This window comes from Microtus pennsylvanicus, chromosome 9 (assembly GCF_037038515.1).
Source record: "Microtus pennsylvanicus isolate mMicPen1 chromosome 9, mMicPen1.hap1, whole genome shotgun sequence".
Lineage (NCBI taxonomy): Eukaryota > Metazoa > Chordata > Mammalia > Rodentia > Cricetidae > Microtus > Microtus pennsylvanicus.
This window is the reverse complement of record NC_134587.1, coordinates 4500722-4520362: the sequence shown is the minus strand read 5'-3', so window position 1 is coordinate 4520362 and position 19641 is coordinate 4500722. Positions and strand designations below refer to the sequence as shown.

Sequence of the window (19641 nt, the reverse complement as noted above, 5' to 3'; positions counted from 1 at the left end):
TTAGGGTTCACTTGGTTCACTTTGTCTTTAAAAACACTGGGGCCTTTCCCCTGTGTCTTCTATACACTTTCCAGAGTTTCGTTTTCATGTTTTCGCCCGTCAAATTCAATAGCTTTACTTGAAAGTAGTATTTTGCTCATGTTTTTAGTGCCCTTATTCTCGGTCTGTGTTTATTCTAGTAGCCTTCTCATATGCACAGGAAAATAACCAGAATATGCAACTCATTGTATCAAGATAGAGGGATAAATATAAGCATGCATCTATCTGGGATTCTTAAGCCTCATAAATCTCTAGATTTTTAAAAATAAACGTGTCTTAAGTTTTATCTTATTTTTTGAGAATTTCATACATAAACACACTGTCCATACATCTATTTTTTAACCCATCAAGTATAAGCAATGCTGCCCATCTATTACAGGGTTGTGGACTTCCACTGACAACCTAGTAGATGCCGAACTCTTAAAGAAAATACAATTCTCCATCTCCCAGAAGCTATTGAGTGCCAATAGCTCTTTAGATAGGGATGGGACTTTGGGCCTGCTTCCCCCATCTATGCTAGGATTTTTACTGGCTGGATTTTTACAGGTCTTAAGAATTTTGTCTTAACTGCTACGAATTTATATGGGCAATTTCCTTGTGTCTAGAAAACACTTTCCAATATATTCATCCATAGCCTCTGGCTCTTCCAACTTTTCTGACCCCATTCCATAAAGACCCATGAGCCTTGGGAGAAGGGTGTGTGATGTAAATGCCATGTTGAGGGCTGAATGTTCGTATTCTCTGCACATTGACCACTTGCGGTTCTCCTTCTCCCAGTGTTAATTGTTATTTACTACAAAAAGACATTTCTCTGACGAGGGTTGACAGAGGTGTGACAAGTCATGAGGAATCAGTTTAATACTATGTTCACTTTGCACAATAACAGCTTTACATCCCCCTCCAGGACCTAGGACCCAACTAGACACAGATTTGTGCCCAAATTTTGACGTCAGGTATTGGTTTTAATTTGCGGAGCAGACCGTAACTCCAATCAGCAGAGAGTGATTGGTTACTCCCATGGCATCTGTATCATCATTGCCATGATGAGCTCATCTGGCTCAGCTGGTCATTGCTTAGTTAACAGGGTTCACAAACAGGTAAGAATGGTGTTTACTTTCCTCCTCCAGGACCATACACAGCACCTTCAGGAACTAGGAAGACGCTGATTTGCTGTGATCTTTAGACATTATCAGATTAGATAAACGGAGGCTTTGTCATGAGTTAAGGATGTTGAAGCATGATGACATGAATAGTTGGTATTATAAAAAGCTACTTGCCAATTTGAGCACTGAAGACAAGGAAGGAACTTGAAGCAGAAAATGTCAGGAGTGAGAATTTGACAGTGAAGTGCAAGGCATTATTTGTCTCCATATATAGGACCAGCACTTGAAGCATGATAACAGTAAGATGTACATTTTGCCTTTAAGGCACTTTCAGTCTAGCTGGAGAAAGTAAGCCCACAAGATCTATATAGAAATTGAATTGTTATATTATGTGGTATAGACAAGACCAGCAGTTCTAAACCTGTGGGTCACAATCCCCAAAAGATTGTCACACAGATATTTACATTATTATTTATAACAGTAGCAAGATTACAGGTATAAAGTAGCAACAGAAATAATTTATGGTTGGGAGTCACCACAACATGTGGAAATAGTCCCAGTATTAGGAAGGCTGTTAAACATTCAAAGAAGGAAGGAAAATTATCTCAGGATTCATAGTAGAATTCTCTAGGAAGTACAAGGAGAAATGAATGAGAAAAGAGGACAGGGTTCAAAGATGGAGACTTGGATGTCTTAACAGCTATTTCCACTGATGAAGGTTTGTAAGGATATGGTTATTGTGAAATTAGTCAATTTTTTTTGTTTTTGTTTTCAGCACATTGTGACTCTAAGGTATAGATGTCTAAAAAGAAGATTTGGACTCCATGTGTGGCCATGATCCATACAAAACATGGTAGTTTCATTTCTTTATTTGTAAGAGCAAATTATTGGAGATTGTTTGATACCTTCCCCAACTCATGATGGGTTTGGATCATCGGATAATAGCTGGTGTTACCTACAAGCATGTCATGTGCCAGTTTTTGAATAATTACTGAAGTAATAGAATTTCACAAACTCGTCAGTTGATCTGTAGTGACTAATATTATTGCCCAAGGAAACACCAATGAAGGGAGGCATATCATTCATGTTTGGGGCAAGGAATAAACTAGACTGCAGTGCATTGAAATGGTTTGACTTGTTCTTCATCCTTCTCAAATTTTATATTTAATTACAAATTTTCTAAATGAACATTGGGGAATAGATTAGCCAGTTATGTCTTAGAGGTGTCAAAGAGTGACATTTGGTCTTTTTTAGTCTTGCCAAATTCTGCTCTCAAGAGTAAGGACTTGCTCTATTCTTGGAAACATTCCCAAATAACCACTACTGGTATCTATGTTATAAGACAAAAGTATTGAAACTGAAATGAATGGATTAGCTACAAGGGCTGTATCAAAAGAATTAGAACAAAACAGTGTAGGAATGAATGAAATGAATGGATTAGCTACAAGGGCTGTATCAAAAGAATTAGAACAAAACAGTGTAGGAATTTTAGCTCCAGTCCTGACAATTCAACCTTACTTTTCTTGAAGACAAATTACTTGCAATATTGAACACTGTCATATGGAAAATGTCAGCAATAAGCATTCTTCTGTTTCTATTCTCTCTCTCCCTCTCTCTCTCATGCATGTGTGTGAGCATATGTGTGTGTATACGTGTCCATGTTTGATGTCATGCAGTGAACAATACATGAACCAGAACAGACACTTAAGTCTGAATAACCTCTACATTTGGGGCAATAAGTAGTCTATAATCAGGCTCAACATGGAGTCACCTTTATAGTTACATGACATATGATGCTGTTGCTTGTATTTGTCTTCTGAATTTATAGCTAGGGAAAGTAGATGCTAAATGGTAACATCTTTATTGTGAGAGTTTTAAAGTTATCAATATCAGTGGGATTTTTTTTTGACAACAAGTAGCCTTTAGCTCTCCTGGAACTGAATGTCTGTATTAACTTTATGCTCTCTTGAGAAGACAGCATCTTAACCACCATTGTCCATTAGGATAACTTGTAGAAATTATTGTACAAGGATACAGAAGTCATTAACCTAGCTAATACTACATCTGTTTTATGAGTAGTCTATGAATGCTTACAGTTATATACATTAGCTTCCTTAAGTTGTACTTTCCCCTTTTATTTACTTAATAGAGTTGTATGTATTGTAAAGAATAACTAAAAAGAATAAAGTAACAAATCAAAAGAGAAGACTATCTGTATAAAGTGTGGGAAGAGGTGCATTGTATGTTTTCTGTCCGCATTAAAGAGATGATATGCTAGACAGTTCCTGGAACATAGCAAGAACTTTGATATATTGTTTCTGGTTGATTGATAGACTCAGGAAATGGTTGCCCTTCCCGAGAGCGCACATAGGATGTGAAAAGTCAACAAAGTCTGAAAGGGCAGCTTGTGTTATAACACTGAAAAGTCCCTCAGCACCCTTCCTGCTCCCGGCTCACTCGATAAGGGCTACAGCACAATGAAGCATCTGGAGGTAAGAATAAAGAAGCCGCTGAGAAGGACAAAGCAGGAAAGAAAGATGGGGTCTTAGTGAGGAATGAGAGCAGGGCTTAGAGCCAAAAGAAAATAGTGCTTTTGGTGAAAGTGATGTGATCTGAGATTTGAGCATGGTGCTGTGTTGTGTGTATGCTGCTTTTCATATAAAGAGAGGCAGGCAGATAGTCAGACTTTACATGCCATTGGATTCTCCAGTGAATATTCCATGTTCCCTGTTGATACTAAGATGAGGGTTGTGGAGCTTTTCATCATTGCCAGCTCACTTTTAGAGCAGCTGGAACTCAGAGGAGGCAAAAAAAAAAAAAAAATCCAAGTGCCCCTCTCTTGACTCTAGAACGTTTCACTCTGACTGTTTTGTTTCTTACAATTACAAAATAAAACCTAATTCACTTGGTTAGAGCAGGTTTTTTTTTTTCTGCCAGTCCTATAATTGCTGGATGATTTGAAAGGCTGGGTAACAGCTTTTACGTGTCTGCTTCCTATAAAAATGATCTGCACTGATGCCCTATTGCTACGGTTAAATGAGACCAGAGCTTTATTTCTGAGTTCATAATGAGATTTGTTTCTAAGTTCATACAATTTCTTTTATGCTTAGCATGACAGGACTTTCAGAGAAGATGCCTGTGTTTAAATTCAAAAGCATATGCCACCAACAATACAGTTCCCCAGGCTTTGTGTGTATGTGTATTCACAGGGCTTGGTGGAAAAGCACAGGGCATGAGAAAGGACTAACTGAAGCCAACTGATAATAAAGAGTCTGTGGAATAGCTTGAATATTGCTAGAGCACTAAGCAGCATCTCTTCCTTGTAACATAATAACTTGTGTCTCCTATGTACTCAAAAACTACTTGATAAGGGAAATCTACAGAGACAGTTGAACCAAGCTCATGGCAACTCACAGACTCTAGTCCAACAACTGTGGAGCCTGCGTGGGACAGAACTAGATCCTCGCCTGTGGAAGACAGTTGCGTAGCTTGGTCTATTTGAGGGGCCCCTGGCAATGGGACCAGGACCTATCCCTGGTGCGTGAGCTAGCTTTTTGGAGCCCATTCCCTATGATGGAATGCCTTGCTCAACCTTGATGCAAAGGGAAGTGGGCTTGGTCCTGCTTTAACTTAATGTTCCGGGATTTGTTAACTCCTGAGACCTTACCCTTTGGGAGGAATGGATGGGGGGGGTAGGCTAGGGGGAGCTAAGAGGGGGCGGGAGGAGGGGAGGGAGGGAGAAGTGTGGTTGGAAAGTAAAGTGGATAATAATAAATAAATTAAAACGAACTACTTGATAAAAGTTATGTCTTATATTTTCTAGTCTTACCTAACTCGTGACATCTTCAAAAAACTATCTGGTGAGTGAATCATGTCTGTTGATTTTGTCAGCTCCATACAAAGATAAGTCTCTGTTCATATGGTGTTAATGTTATGAAGGGAGACAGATAATAAAAGGAGCTAAATCTACGGTGTGAAGGAGGCAGTGACTTCCACTTTCTCAGAAGCGCTTTGAGGCAAAGTTTGAACAACTCCTACAAATTCAGCCTTTGTACCTGGCAACCATCCAACTTTCTGTGCATCTTTTCCTAATTAGGACCCACTATCAGTTACACAGCATGCGTTCCTCAACAACTCAGCCCCGGTTTCGTCATCTGGAGGACAAAGAGTGCCTGGTGTCTTTCAGCACTTTAGCACAATTCTGGATGTAGCTGTTCCTTTGTCTAGAATGTTGGTGTAATTTTGTTATTCGATAGTTTTGACAAACACTGGTTTGTGAAAGAAAGAAGGAAAATCCGATTGTAAGTTTTCATTCCCACAGTGTTCCGAGGATCCCAATGGAAGGAAAGATAGCAGAGTCAGTGAGGGGTTACTGCATTTTAAACTCTGAGAGGCGAAAGCCCTGCAGACAGAAACCATCAGGAGGGCACACCACAAAACCATTCCAGAAGAACCTCAGCACACTCTAAACCATCCACAGACGCAAAGGCCCTTCCCGTGCTGACAATCACACTTGCTGACGGCATTCCATTTTGTGAGGCAGACTTATATAGTGTGTGAGGTTATTAGTGTCTGGAAAATGATGCCAGTGAAAAACTTGCCAGTTTGGCTCTTTTAAAGAAATTCAAACCTAAATTTATCTCCAAGTCAATCACTTTTAGTAGGTTTAAGAACTGAACTGTGTATGGGCAAGCCTTAAAACATAGAGGCTCTCACCTACACTATGGAGAAATCACAAGAATAAAATACAACTATGGTCAAAATCAAAGAAGAACCATGAATCTCAGGACGCAGATCCCCTTGTGCCACTTGTACTAGTCACCTTTGTGGGTTCTCTGCAGGTTGTAGTGATTTGGAGCCTTCGGTCTGCTTGACGTCATCTCTGCTTTTTCCCTGTCGCTAGGAGTGGAGAAACTGCGGCCACATGCTGCTTAGTTGTTTTCTTTTTGTCATAAAATTCCTCACCAAAACGACTCTGCTCACAGTTCCAGGGTAGAGTCTTTGGGAAGCCGTGAAAGCAAGGGCCTGTGGTGGCTGACCACACTGCATCCACAGTCAGGACGTGGGGGGAGATCCATGCTGCCGGTCACCTCAGCACACCCGGGTTCACCTTTCCTAACGATTTTTGGTTCTGTCAAGCTGATCATTAATAGGAAGCACACGGCCTGTTATGATAGTCATGGTCGAGACCTTCCAGAGAAGACTCTGATGCTAGAGAAGCCGAACTCTATGTGAAGCGAGGTGGAGACGGGGACATTGGTAGCAGGGAAATGTGTTGACATGAAACACGAGGGGGAGATCAGCTTACATCTGAGGAACACCTTGGGTATGGGTCTTTCAAAGCCACGGAACCATGTCCAATAGCAAGAGTAGAGGAGACCCACACTGCTGTGAACACTTAGGGGGTGGGGGGCCCTAGTCTCAAAATTAGCTTTAGTGTGACAAAATTTACAGTTAATTTAGTGAGGAAATTAACATATTTCCTCAAAGGAGGTAACCATTGGAGTCGGTGTATGTACGTATATGTATGTGTGTGTGTGTGTGTGTGTGTGCTCGAGAGAGACAAGTGAAAGCACTTATCTGTGAATGAATGAGTGAGCAGTGATGGATTTCCCATGGGAGTCAAGTTCTCTTATCTTAGGATAACTTCACATGGTTAATCCATGTCTACCCTCCTTTGTCATATAGTCGTACATAGAAGTATAGTACAGATAGTTGCACAGGGAATTACTTGAGGTTTCAATAACTGATTTTAAAATGGGATCTTACAAACACTAGTAATAGCAATAGCTGTCGCTTGAATCCTTGCTAAGTCATATATTCTGATAAGTCCTGACCAGCATCAGCATTTTGTGCTCACCAAGAGACAATGAGGTCAGGATAGAAGCTCAGACTGTTAACTCGTGCTGAAAACCATACAGCTAGTAACAGGAAGACCGTGGGGGGGGGGGGTATTGTATCCTGTAGCCCGAAATTGAGGTATGCATTCTTAATTCCGAATTACCTTATGAATACAATCAAAAAGTGCTTTAATGTTTTTGAGCTATGTACTCATTTTAGGATATGAAGTGTTGAATCCCCTCCAGAGGCCATTCAAACCTGAACTTTGAAATATTATTTCCAGGGATGCACATGGATATAAATACTGCCCATCCCAGCCCCTGCTGTGAGCCCCATATGTACCCAAGTAAACAACAGACAGAAAAAGACAGGACATTCTATAATGTCATGTAGAAAAAACAGAAATATGAAAATTACAGTAAAAGCATTTCTGAAGGGCTCACCACAGAGATAAACATGCAAGAGAAAAATGCTGAGACAATGAATTTTTTTAGAGCAGTTACATGTTCTGAAATGAAAACACCATGGAGTTTACCACGGCAGGACTTTAAACATGGCAAGGCTTAAACTTTAAACATTAGCAGCGTTAGACCGGATGCTTCTTTTCTCACTGACCTTCCTGTATCCCTTCATCCTATATATTACACATTTGTCTTCCTTCTTTAAAAGCCCGTAAGTATGAGCTTTATACCCACTACGTACAAGAAACTACACTGGATCACTCTGACATGCTGGAGTAGAGGGAAGAGGAGGGAGGGAAGGAAAACGCAGAATAAAAAGGACACTAAAGTTTCTGTCTGCACCTCATATTTTAACAGTAGGTGGCAAAGGAAACCATACTTAAAAGGTAAAATACATAGTATATTACAAATTAATAAATGGTATTGAAATAAAATAGGGCAAAATTGGGAATACTAGTTGTGTTTCAATATAAGTTGGAGTCTTTTTTTCTCTCTAAGTTAAAATCTGATAGAGAATTAGGTCACTATTTTAATCTGAATATCATCTAGCAGATGGAAGGCTGGCCTGTGAGATAAGGGAGCACAGCCCTAGACCATCCCACAGGGACTTCTGGAGGTGTGTTAGCCATCCGCAGGTGTTCTGATTTGTACAGGTGGGGAAACCCTTTATTCCTTAATACACTATGAGTCATAGGAAAAGAGCACAGCTTTGATGAAGACAGATTCTTTGTACTAAGGGACGCTCCTGAAGTGGGACATACTGGGAGCCCCCTGAATCTAAGATTTCAGCCCATTAGAAAAGATGCCACGTAGGAGACACCAGGGGTCCTGGCTGGCACACAAGAACACTGAATGTTGAGGAGAGAGAATGCAGCTACTTGCTCGCTCCTTCAGGTATAGATACAAAGACAACATGGAGCATTGACAGTACTGCTCAGCCGACTCCTCGATGATTTGGACTGGTCTGGAGGTACTTCTTCTGGACCTACCCTACAACTTGGATTCTAGAGCTATCTCACCCTCCCTACACACACTAGTCATCCCTGCCAGTACTAACACCGTCCCAGCCTAAAGCACGGTCTCTTTTATACTGCTATAACAAGGACATGCGGGGTGCATACTTAACAAACAAATGGCATCTATTTTGACTCATGGCTTTGGAAGCTATAACAGTCAGGTTAAACAGCCGTATCTGCTGAGGGTACCAAAATACGGCGACTGGAATTACAGAATGAGAGCTTGTGCAAGAGCAGAAAAGCCCAGGAATGTTAGGTACTAATGTAGTCCCATGAAACCAAACCCACTCTCAAGAGGCTAGTATCAATCACTTCTCAAGAAGCTCTATGACCTAATTTTGCTCACGAGTCCTTCATCTTAACCATGAAAGATCCCAAGCCTCCAGAACATGGGCCTGCCGATGGCAAGCCATCTCCATTCAAACCATCACAGTGTCCCTACACCGTTATTTCTTCTGACATATGGACATCTGGGGTCTGTAGTTTAGCAATCCCAGCAGAAGAGAAGATAGGGTCCAAAGAGGTAAACTTCCCAGTGGTCATTTGGTCTCCCTTTCTACTTTGAATCAAGGCTTCCTTCTGGGCTGATGACATCTACGCTGGCCAAAACCACCAGCTTCTGGTTGACTGGTTTGTTTCCAGGCCCTCCCTGCACGATTCCAGCCTTCAATGGGAGGAATGAGCCAGCTTATCCACAAAGCAATTTTGATTGTCAGGATCAATTATCTCCTTGACTCTTCCTCATTTTCTAAGCTTGGTTCTAGATGGCTAAGGAAAGACTCCCAATGCAAGTATACTTTGCTAGAAAGTACGATATTCTACAACCAAATTTGAAAAGTAGAAGGAATATGGTCTTTTGATGGCTCTGGAAGCCTCCTAAATTAAAGGTAGTTTGTACTTAGATAGCCACAGCTAATTGCTTTGTCATTATATCTCGTACACTAAAAGTAAATTAGGAGAATTAGTTTGTCCCTGCGGCTCCCATTTTTTATTGGTTTCAGTTCGGAGCTGAAAGCTAAAAGTTACTCCCTGCTGGCCAATGAATTTACCAACTGGAATAGCTATTAACTCATATCTCTAATACCCCAGTTCTCCCTACGCCTCCAGCTCCTTTCTCTCTGCTTTCTGGCTAAATTCTTTCTAACGAGGAGAAGTCGGGTTTCCCACAAGCTCTAAAGCTTCTGCAATGGTGCTTCATTGTGCATTGCACTTGTAATGACATGCTCTGACTGAACCTGATTTTCCAACTGTTAACAGCTTCTCACCACGTGGATAATTGCAAAGACTACCATATCAACACATTTCCAGAGAGCTTGTCTCCTTGTTGTTCGCACATGGTGGGCAAGTAGATGTATGAGTGCCAACAGCACCCCACCGTACCAAGGACATTTTGAGTGCAGACAAGAGTTTCATCATGCAAGTGAAGTCAAAGGGACTGAAGTCATGAGAATACCCCAATGTCAAACCCCGTAAACCTTCTGCCAATTCCCTTCACATCTCTGTCCCAGAAACCGATATCACTACTGTGTCTTAAACTGTGCCCTTCCTACTGAGAATCACTTTATCTGTTCTTAAATCTAGACTTTCGAGGACCGAGGCTAACTTACAGCTAAAAGTGAGTGGAACAGCTTCTTCTGAGAGTTCCACTATGTACCTGGTAGCTGACTGTGTCCAGCATCTGATGGACTATGAGTCCACATGAGGAGAACATTCTTCCTACAAATCAAAGCTGTGCTTCAACATGTGCAGAGGAAAACAGCTAAAATCAGCCCTTACCTGGGTTATGAAAAGTATGACTGATTTTCTCTTCCAGAACACATAAGTGTTGGAAAATTTAAATTGCTGAGGAAAAACAGTGTGTTTAAACAAGCTTGTATTTAACTTCAAGTGTTCAAGGTAGTTCCTGCTTGAACAGTGTGTCCCTGTGTAAAACAATACAGCTGACGCCAGTGATTTCTGCCGTGGGTACGCTTATATGTTAGGTATGGAAAACTTTTCTTTAAAATTCTAAAAATGCCATTATTTTAAGGAGATGCTCTTTGAGGGACATCCTGAAAATCAGCTGAAAGTTTTGAGAGTCTCTGAAAAGTCACCTTAAAGCATACTAATATATTAAAAAAGTTTTCATAATCACATTCTTGATATTTACTCTGACTTGCTTTTGGACTGCTCTCTAGTCTCGATTGTTACCCCAGTACTTTTATTTATGTTTTAGAGTTTTCTCCTAGAGGAGACTAGAGATAAGAAACACCGCGAACCCTGACCCATTTCTATTTGTTCTCACTCTGATAAGAATGGACAACGTTGTCTTTGTCCCCTATTGGCCTTCAACGGATGGTGGTGTCCCGCTGAAAGAAACTTATTTCCAACATTTACACCTGAAGAATCATTAGCCAGACCAGCCAGTTCACTAGGTGCGCTTCTACTTCCTATGGATAAATGATCCCTCAACCTTCCAGATATTACATGCTCAACTCCTCCCATGTTCCAGACGTTGACAACATTTCAGGCTGCTTACAGCCTTGACTGATAGTGCCTGTGAGACTTTCTGGTTCTGGTAAGACCTTAATTCCAGGCAACAAAATTCTGTAATTATTTAGCAAATCCATCTCAAATCTGCTCACATAAAACAACATTCAGCTGTCTTTGCTCAGAATCTTATTTTGTTTTGATTATTGGAATGACTCAAATGAGCAAATCCACGGGAACCCTTAGTTGTAATCAGTATTGGCCAGATCTCCAGCCATGGGAGACTCTGCTAGACTCCATGTCCACAGCTTACTCTCATGGCTAGCGTTCTAGGAATCCATCTCATTGTCAGCCAGGATCACCCATCATAATCTCTATGCAGAGCTTAGTTCCTTGTGTCATCGCAGCTTCTGGTACCTGTACTTCTACATGACAACTCAGGACCCCGTGTTATCTCCTTTGCTGGCAGTTGAGAAGTACTAGAGAATCATATGTTTTTCTTACCCTCTGTTGTCAATATAATTATAAAGTCACTCTTGTGACAGTGCCGACCTGTAGATGTCCCACAGATATTTGTGGAAGCCATGAACATGGGTAAGGAAAAGAGGAAGTCTATGGATCATGATAAACTAGGAAGCGCTGAGGTCTCGTATCTTTGAGATCAAGAAGACAGATCACACTGCTGTTTTCCACTATGGCGACCTTATATGAATTAAGCATGTATTTGTCTAAAAGTAACAGCCAACCCTGGTGTTTTCTTGGTACATTTTAAATGCTATGATCAATATATAGTATTCCATTGTTAGATATTTTGTTTATATTAAAAATAAACAGATTCCTAAACTAAAATACATGGCATTATAACCTTGTAGAAGCCTCATGATATGTGATGTTAAAGCATCAAGGATGAATCTGTACGGATCAGCCACAAATAATCAGGTGGATATATTTCTTTATTCTGTGTTGAGTATAAAACAATAATGTGAAGAAGAGCAATAAGAATATTTTTATGCTAGGACTAATTGCCTAGACTCTAAGCTAGGGTACACTTCACTGAGTGTACATTAAAATTATCATTCAAATTCATAAACTGGACAAATGCTTGTAAAAAGAAGGCTTTATTACTGTTTCTTAACTCTCTTACCCAACTGGTTACTATATTTCTATGTGGAAATATCTACTGAGAAGCTTCTGGCTTCATGTTTAAACTTCTAAAACAAAAACTTTCTGTGATGGATGTATAGCGAAGCCAAGAAGTCCATCTGCCAGAAAGAATTTCGTCCTTTAAATACCTTGTTATGGCAGCAAACACAACACAATGAGATTTGTTTAGAATGCCACTCTTCCATCTCTGGGCTAAAAGGATTAGGTCTAAATTGAACATCATTACGAAAGACCATGCATAAAAATGTTTGCTTTTTTTGTCCTTAAGCACTTGATGCTGTTTAAACACCCCTTCCATTACTTGTACTAATGAAATTCAAAGAGTCATAAGCAGTAGCTTTTAAAAAGTATTTTAGTTTATGTGGCTATGTGTTTAACACACGCACACACACAAAGCAGTGTGGGTTCAGAAAGAATTGTTTGTTGGATATGCCAGGAATTGAGAAAAGGTGGTTGAAAAATTGGGATTTCAGAGTGAATTAAAATCTAGTTTAAATCTCTATGGTGGATAACTTTGACCTTGGGAAATTTACTTCACCTGTCTATGGCATGCTGTCCTCATTTGTAGCAAAGGATAAAAATATTGACCACATATGGTTGCTTCAAGGGTTAAATAAGACAGCTCATGCAGTTCACCTGTCAGATCTTGATATAAATTCACAGTTCAAAAGTGAAGTGAGAGTGAACACACATTTTAATGCGTTCTGTGTATTTTTGTGTGTGTGAGAGAGAAAAGGGAACGAAGGAGAGAATGTTTCTGAGCATATAGAGAATATTATTGGAAGTGAAGCATAGAAGTGATGGCTATGATTTCTCGATGCTGATCCTTGTCTTTGAAGACTGAAAGCAGGACAAAGCCAGAGTGCAATGATAGGAGGCATGTGCGGGTAGTTACCATTTTAATAAAGTCGTCTCTGGCACACAGCACACAGCACCACAGCAGAAAGTCAGAAACAGGCTTTCCCCTCTGGTCCCAACTCAATTTGTGCAGTGTGTGTGTGTGTGTGTGTGTGTGTGTGTGTGTGTGTTTGTGCATGTGTGTATGTGAATACATGTGCGTGATTGTGTGTGTGTGTGTGTGCGCGCGTGCGTGCGTGCAGCAGAAGACAACCATGAGTGTACCTCCTCAGGTTCTAGCCCCCCTGCTATTTGAGACAGGTTTCCACTGGTCTGGAGCTCACTCAGTTAGGCCAGGTTGGCTGGTTACTGTGCTCCAGGAATCTGTTTGCATTTCCCCGAGCTGTGGTTGCAGGTGTGCTGTCATGCCTGGCTTTGTTGCATGAGTTCAGGGGATCAAGCTCAGGTCCTCTGATCACACAGCAAGCCCTTGGCTGTCTGAGTTGCTCTCTTAGGGACTCTCTAACACTTTTATGCATCTCATGGCATTTGTAGGAAAAATATCTGATTTTTGAACCTGCCTAAAGGTTCAATACTCTCACCATTATTAAGCAGAACAATTATTTCTATTACTAAAGGCTGGGTTCTATCATAGTTTTGTTCAAGCAACAGTAACATAGTTTAGTTGTGTCTGTAAAAAATGGGTCATAAATGAAAAATCTCTGTGTTCTTTGAAAGACTTTCACAAAGACTGATTTTTATTTTGCCTTAATTCTGTTGTACGTGAAAGCAATTCTTTTAATACTATGCACATTGCCATTTAAAATATTACTTATGAAATCTATGTACCTTGATAAATGCTTCCTGTTTTTCATCCCCCAAGGTAAATGTGACACAATTAGTAGTTCTCAGTGGGGTTAAACAATAACTCCCCAAGCTTTCCTCTGTGAAGACGAGAACTCAACATGCCTGGAAGCATTATAGCACTGGATGGGGCTCCCTTACTCTGACCTTTCCCCAGAAGGACAAACAGAAATTTTTAAAAATTCTTAAGTGTTGTGCTTTTGTTTCTAGTACTGAATAATTCTTCTTTATGCCTACATTTAGCATATGATACTTGGTTCCCTTGTTGTAGCTTTGGGACTAGAATATAACCCAAGGCCTCACACACCCTAGGCAAGTGCTCTACCACAGAGCTACGTGTCCATGTCCAGCTCTGCGTTTCTAATTCTGTGCAACAACAGCTACAGAAGCCAGGCACCATTCTATATGAGAGGGACACCATTAAATAAGCCAGACCAACATCCCTCCATGTGAAACTCACAGTGTAGCAGGGGAGACAGAAAAGAAAGCAATGCCAGCATAAAGGGCATTAATTAATAAGTGACAAGGAAAATTAGGAGGAAAGAAAAACAGTATCAGTGGGAGTGTGCAGAAGTTGAATTTTGGGGGCCACTCCTAAAGGTTTTGAGAAGGTAGTTAGTTATTAAAAGTTATGGAGGCTGTAGGAAGTAGAAGCCATTGCACTTAAGGGACAACCAACAGGCCAAGTAAGGTCATCAAGTAAAGCAAGTAAGGAATGGAATGGTAAGAGGAGCTGCCTGGTTGTCCGCTACAAGGACTCAGGCTTTAACGCCACACTTGAAAACGACATTTCAGATATAGAATCAGAAAGCACTGCAGTTGTGTTTGCAACCATGTGTCTTTTAAGAAGTTATTCTCATAAGACTTTTTAGAGACTGATTATCTGTTTTTAAGATTTGTTTCTCTGAAAATAGATCCATATCTATCACCATACATAAAAATCAAATCCAAATGCATCAAAGACCTCAACATAAAGCCAGCTACACTGAATCTCAAAGAAGAGAAAGTGGGAAGTATACTTGAACGCATTGGCACAGGAAACCACTTCCTAAATATAACTCCAGCATCACAGACACTAAGAGCAACAATTAATAAATGGGACCTCCTGAAACTGAGAAGCTTCTGTAAAGCAAAGGACATGGTCAACAAGACAAAACGACAGCCTACAGAATTGGAAAAGATCTTCACTATCCCCACATCAGACAGAGGTTTGATCTCCAAAATAGACAAAGAACTCAATTAATTGGTCATCAAAAGAATAAATAATCCAATAAAAAATGGAGTACAGACCTAAACAGAGAACTCTCAACAGAGGAATCTAAAATGGCTGAAAGACACTTAAAGAAATGTTCAACATCCTTAGTCATCAGAGAAATACAAATCAAAATAACTCTGAGATTCCATCTTACACCTGGAAGATCAAGGAAAATGTGGTACAGTTACACAATGGAGGACTACACAGCAGAATAAAAAACACGACATCTTGAAATTTGCAGGCAAATGGATGGACCTAAAAAACATCATTTTGAGTGAGGTAACCCAGACCCAGAAAGACAATTATCAAATGTACTCACTCATAAGTGGTTTTTGAACACAAAGCAAAGAAAACCAGCCTACAAATCACAATCCCAGAGAACCTAGACAACAATAAGGACCCTAAGAGAGACATACATGCATCTAATCTACATGGGAAGTAGAAAAAGACAAGATCTCGTGATTAAATTGGGAACATGGGGACCTTGGGAGAGGGTTGAAGGGGAGGGGAGCAGAGAAAAATGTAGAGCTCAATAAAAATCAATTTAAAAATATAAAAAAGAAGTTATTCTCTTTTCCATTCTCTTCTCTGGCCCTTGTCAGATGGGTGCACATCCCCCTTCCATCCTCTTGACCTCTTTCCTCTGCTTGAAATCCTATAGATTCCTTGGCTCTTAGACAGGCCAAGCCTCCTATCTACCTGTATTTTCCTGAATCTTCAGTTCTCAAATGTTTTACTCCAAGACATCAGTGCCAGAGTCTACCAAAATGTAGACTTCTTGTTTTTCCTGAGGATATTAATTTCTTTGGGATTGTATCTTAAGAAATTTGCTCATTTAAAAAGTTACCCTGATCACTTTTCTTTCTCTCTCTCTTTTTTATTTTGAGTTTGAAGATTAAAATCTTAGAAAGTAGAAATAACTTACTTCTAATAAAAACCAAGCTGTTTCTTAATTTCATTTTTTTTTCTTTGCTCCCAAAAGAACTTGAAAATATTTGGCTTTCACTCTACGACCTTCTGTTTTAGAATAAATGAACTCAGTGATTATAAAATATTTTATTGTAAGAAGTATTTCATCATTAACCTCTCTACAAGGAGTCAGACTACAGCCCTCATCAATTTCTATGACATACATCTGTTGTGGGAAAGAATACTTGTTTAAGCGTATAAAGATGCATTGCTTTTGTTTCTGCCACATCCGTTTAACAATGCTAAGATGTGTTGCCAGTTCACCTTCCCTGCCTAAGGAACTTGATTGGTCTAATAGAAAGCTGAATAACCAATAGCGAGGCAGTAAAGGGATAGGTGCGGCTGGTAGACAGACAGGCTTGAGAGAGAGACTGAGGAAAAGAAAAAGAGGGATATGTCTGGGGTCAGACAGGCAGTTACCAAGAAGACAGACATGAAGGAAGCAGGAAAGTAGGACTTATAGAGTGAAAAAAGTTAAAAAGTCCTAAGGCAAAATGGAGATAAAAAGAAACAGATTCAATTAAATTATAAGAGCTAGTGAGGTCAGCATAAGATAAGGCCAAGCATTCATGACTAATGTTAAGTTCAGGAATACTAGTAACAGCACAGTATTAATTATATACCTTAACTTTAAACCCTTACCATCTCTGGACCCTACTTTAAAAAGCTTTGCACATATGGCCTTAGTCAACCCTCACAACACTCCTATGATGTACATGTTATTACCTTCACTTGGCAGATAAGAGACCTGGACACAAAAGGCTTAAAAAATCTGCCCGAGGTCATAGAGCCAGTGAAGAGTCCGTAGTATGATTGAGGAAACACTTGTAAAATTATCCCAGCCAGATCTGCCCATGGAAAGTGTACACAGCTGTCTCGAGTCTGAGTTGAAGGTGCCAGACGGTCTACTCAAATACATCACCTTCACCAGCTCACAATACTGCCTCAAGTTCCCACTAACAAAGAGAAGGCTTTGTGCTAAGATACTGACCGAGTCAAGAAGAATTACCTGTCAAGGCTAGAAAGACAAGGATGACATCTTTGAGAAAAATTCACATATTAAAGGAGAATTTTGAAGAGAGCTGATGGAGGTAAAGGAACACTTTCATTCAATCCTGGTAAAATGGAGGGGCAATGAAGAAAAAAAATACCAGATTTGACTTTGCTTGCATATAGAAATTATCCTTATTTTCTGTTTATTTTTAAGCATAATTTAACACAACAGCTAGGAGAGATTAAGTGATTTAAAAAATATTAGACAATTTATATTATATTTTAAAAATAAATTGGGCAATTTATATCTTCCCTCTACATTTTTTTAAGTCGAAGTTCTTCTATAGACACTACAGGACATCTTAAGAACATCCACACTCATCAGATTCTCACAAGTGTCTGTGAATTCTCCACCACTGTCAAATTAGAGTGAGACTGATCTCATACAGCTGGCCTTGCTTCCTATCAGCTAAATCAGTGTGGGAGCTAAGCTGTCGTCAGCGGCTAAGAGGACATGACACATAGCAGTTTGGTCTGTGTATCCCAATGAACATCGGGATGGCATTCATGTTGATATTTTAGGAAGGGAAATGGGAATAACCAAAACCAGGATAACACAACAGACCTCTGGTTAGCTAGAAGTGCTCATCGGCTTCTCTTTGTTTAGAGAACATGCAACATTCGGGATTAGGGCTTTGGCTAACGAGTATGCATCCACAAAGTGAAATGGGTATGTCCAGAGATGATTTTAGGAGAGAGGCTACTGGAATGGGGAGTCTTCTAATTGAAAATGCTTTCTGAGTGAACAGACCTCTCAGACTTGAGCCCTGGCCAGCCTCTTTTCAGCTCTTAAGACATTTTCTTCACTCTGTGTGTAACAACAAATGTGGGCCAGTTGCTGTGAGTTAATTGAAAAGGATTGTTTTCTAGTTGCCAAGAAACGGTACTTTCTTACACTATGCAGGCCATTATGTGCACAGATGGAGTTTCCTGATTTTCTTTCAGAGTTTGGGATATAGGCTGCAGTGACTCAGCTGCCCCTTGAGGAGAGCGGCTCAGACCCCAGAGGCTTAAGAGGGTCTCGTTCCATTTCAGTTCTTCAGGTAAGACCTGGCTGGAAAGAGCTACCTTCTTTATTCGCTCAACTTTTCTTCAGCTACTTAAATGCTTTTATATCCAGCAAACAGGCAGTTCTAAAATAACGAGCTTAGTTAAGGGAAATACTTGTGAAATCATGCTAAATTGATCTTCTTTTTATATACTTTAAGATTCTGAGATTAAAAAAAAATTGAGTTAATATCATTGAGACTCTTTCTAAAGTGTGATTCCTCTTGGTTTCAGAGTAGAAAATTCAGGCAAAGCAAGAGGTTTTGAGTATGGGTAGGATTGAAATGTTAACATTATTGCTAAGGAAGAAAAGATTTCAAATTCTATTTGACTGGTTCTAACTGTGACATGAGCTTTATATTTTATGAACTACAAATAGACACGTTGATTTCTACATACATATAACTGGTTATATAACGTCTTCCTCTCTCCCATGCCACAAAACAATCTATAGAATTTTCCACTTTCTTATGTCTAAGAACTCTTTATTTTTCTTTATTTTGGTATTGGAGGCCCTAAGCACATAGGCCACCATTCTGCAGTGAGCAATGTTTACCAGTTCTCTGTGGGTTGGTTAGCTGTTATCATTTGGAGAGAATATTACAGGCCAGGCTGACTTCAAGCTGTTAGTGCTAGCATGATAGGCATTTTGACATTTTCTTGATTGTTTTGTCTTATGATTAAGATAAAGTCAGGGTCCTATACTCACAAGGAGTTTACCAATTACAAACAAACACAATGTTCCACCTTTACCCTTAGGAAGCAAAACAGCATTCCCTGTTAGTACGTCCCAGGCTCTAAGCACTCATTGTGGTATGGCTTAGATCAAATCATTTCTACTGTTAAGGAGTTTATGGTTTCCTAAGCACAAGCTGGACTCTGGACTCTCATGAATTTGCACTTAAAGTTACAGTTCACACAGACTGCACTCTGATTACAGACAGCGCCAACTTTCAAGAGGAACCTAGTTAAATGTTATTATTGATCTCTACTTTGTCTCATTTTCTTCTCTTTCACATGTAGCTAGATTTCCTTAAGAGTATATTTCTTTTAAAGGGAAGATCGCCATGAGATAAATTAGATACGTTTCCATTTGTTCAGGGTTTGGAGCCACCAAGGTATAACTATGACATATGCAATGTGAGCACATGTCATTGTTAATTCTGGAAAGAAATTGTTTTAGCATGCCCTTTGCCCAACGATGCAATCTGAATTTTCCACGGATGAACCAAGACTTTCATCAGGAAATTACGGTCTGAAATAATGTTGATGAAATGACTGCCTATTAATTTAATTTTAATTCATGAAACTCGTCTCTTTTCTTGAACTCCTAAACATTTCTTAATTAGCTTGAAACTGTCATTGAATCCCTAGCTGCACAGAACAAACTCATCACTCTGCATTTCTGCCTTCCGCGGTGTGGAGTTGAAGCAGGCTCCAGAAGCTGATGCACGGCTCGGGGTGTCTATGCTTAGCGTGACTCTGTGTAAGCACCAGTGGAGCCGCACACTTGTCTGTGAGGA

The 19641-nt window shown here is 39.9% G+C and overlaps 1 long non-coding RNA gene across 1 annotated transcript; it reads left to right on the top strand.

The window, feature by feature from the left end:
- Positions 1–3589: 3589 nt before the first annotated feature.
- LOC142856725 (uncharacterized) lies at positions 3590–10543 on the top strand. The gene is made up of 3 exons (XR_012911711.1): positions 3590–3634; positions 4966–5002; positions 10042–10543. It is a non-coding gene; the product is annotated as an uncharacterized LOC142856725 (long non-coding RNA).
- The last annotated feature ends 9098 nt before the right edge of the window (positions 10544–19641 follow it).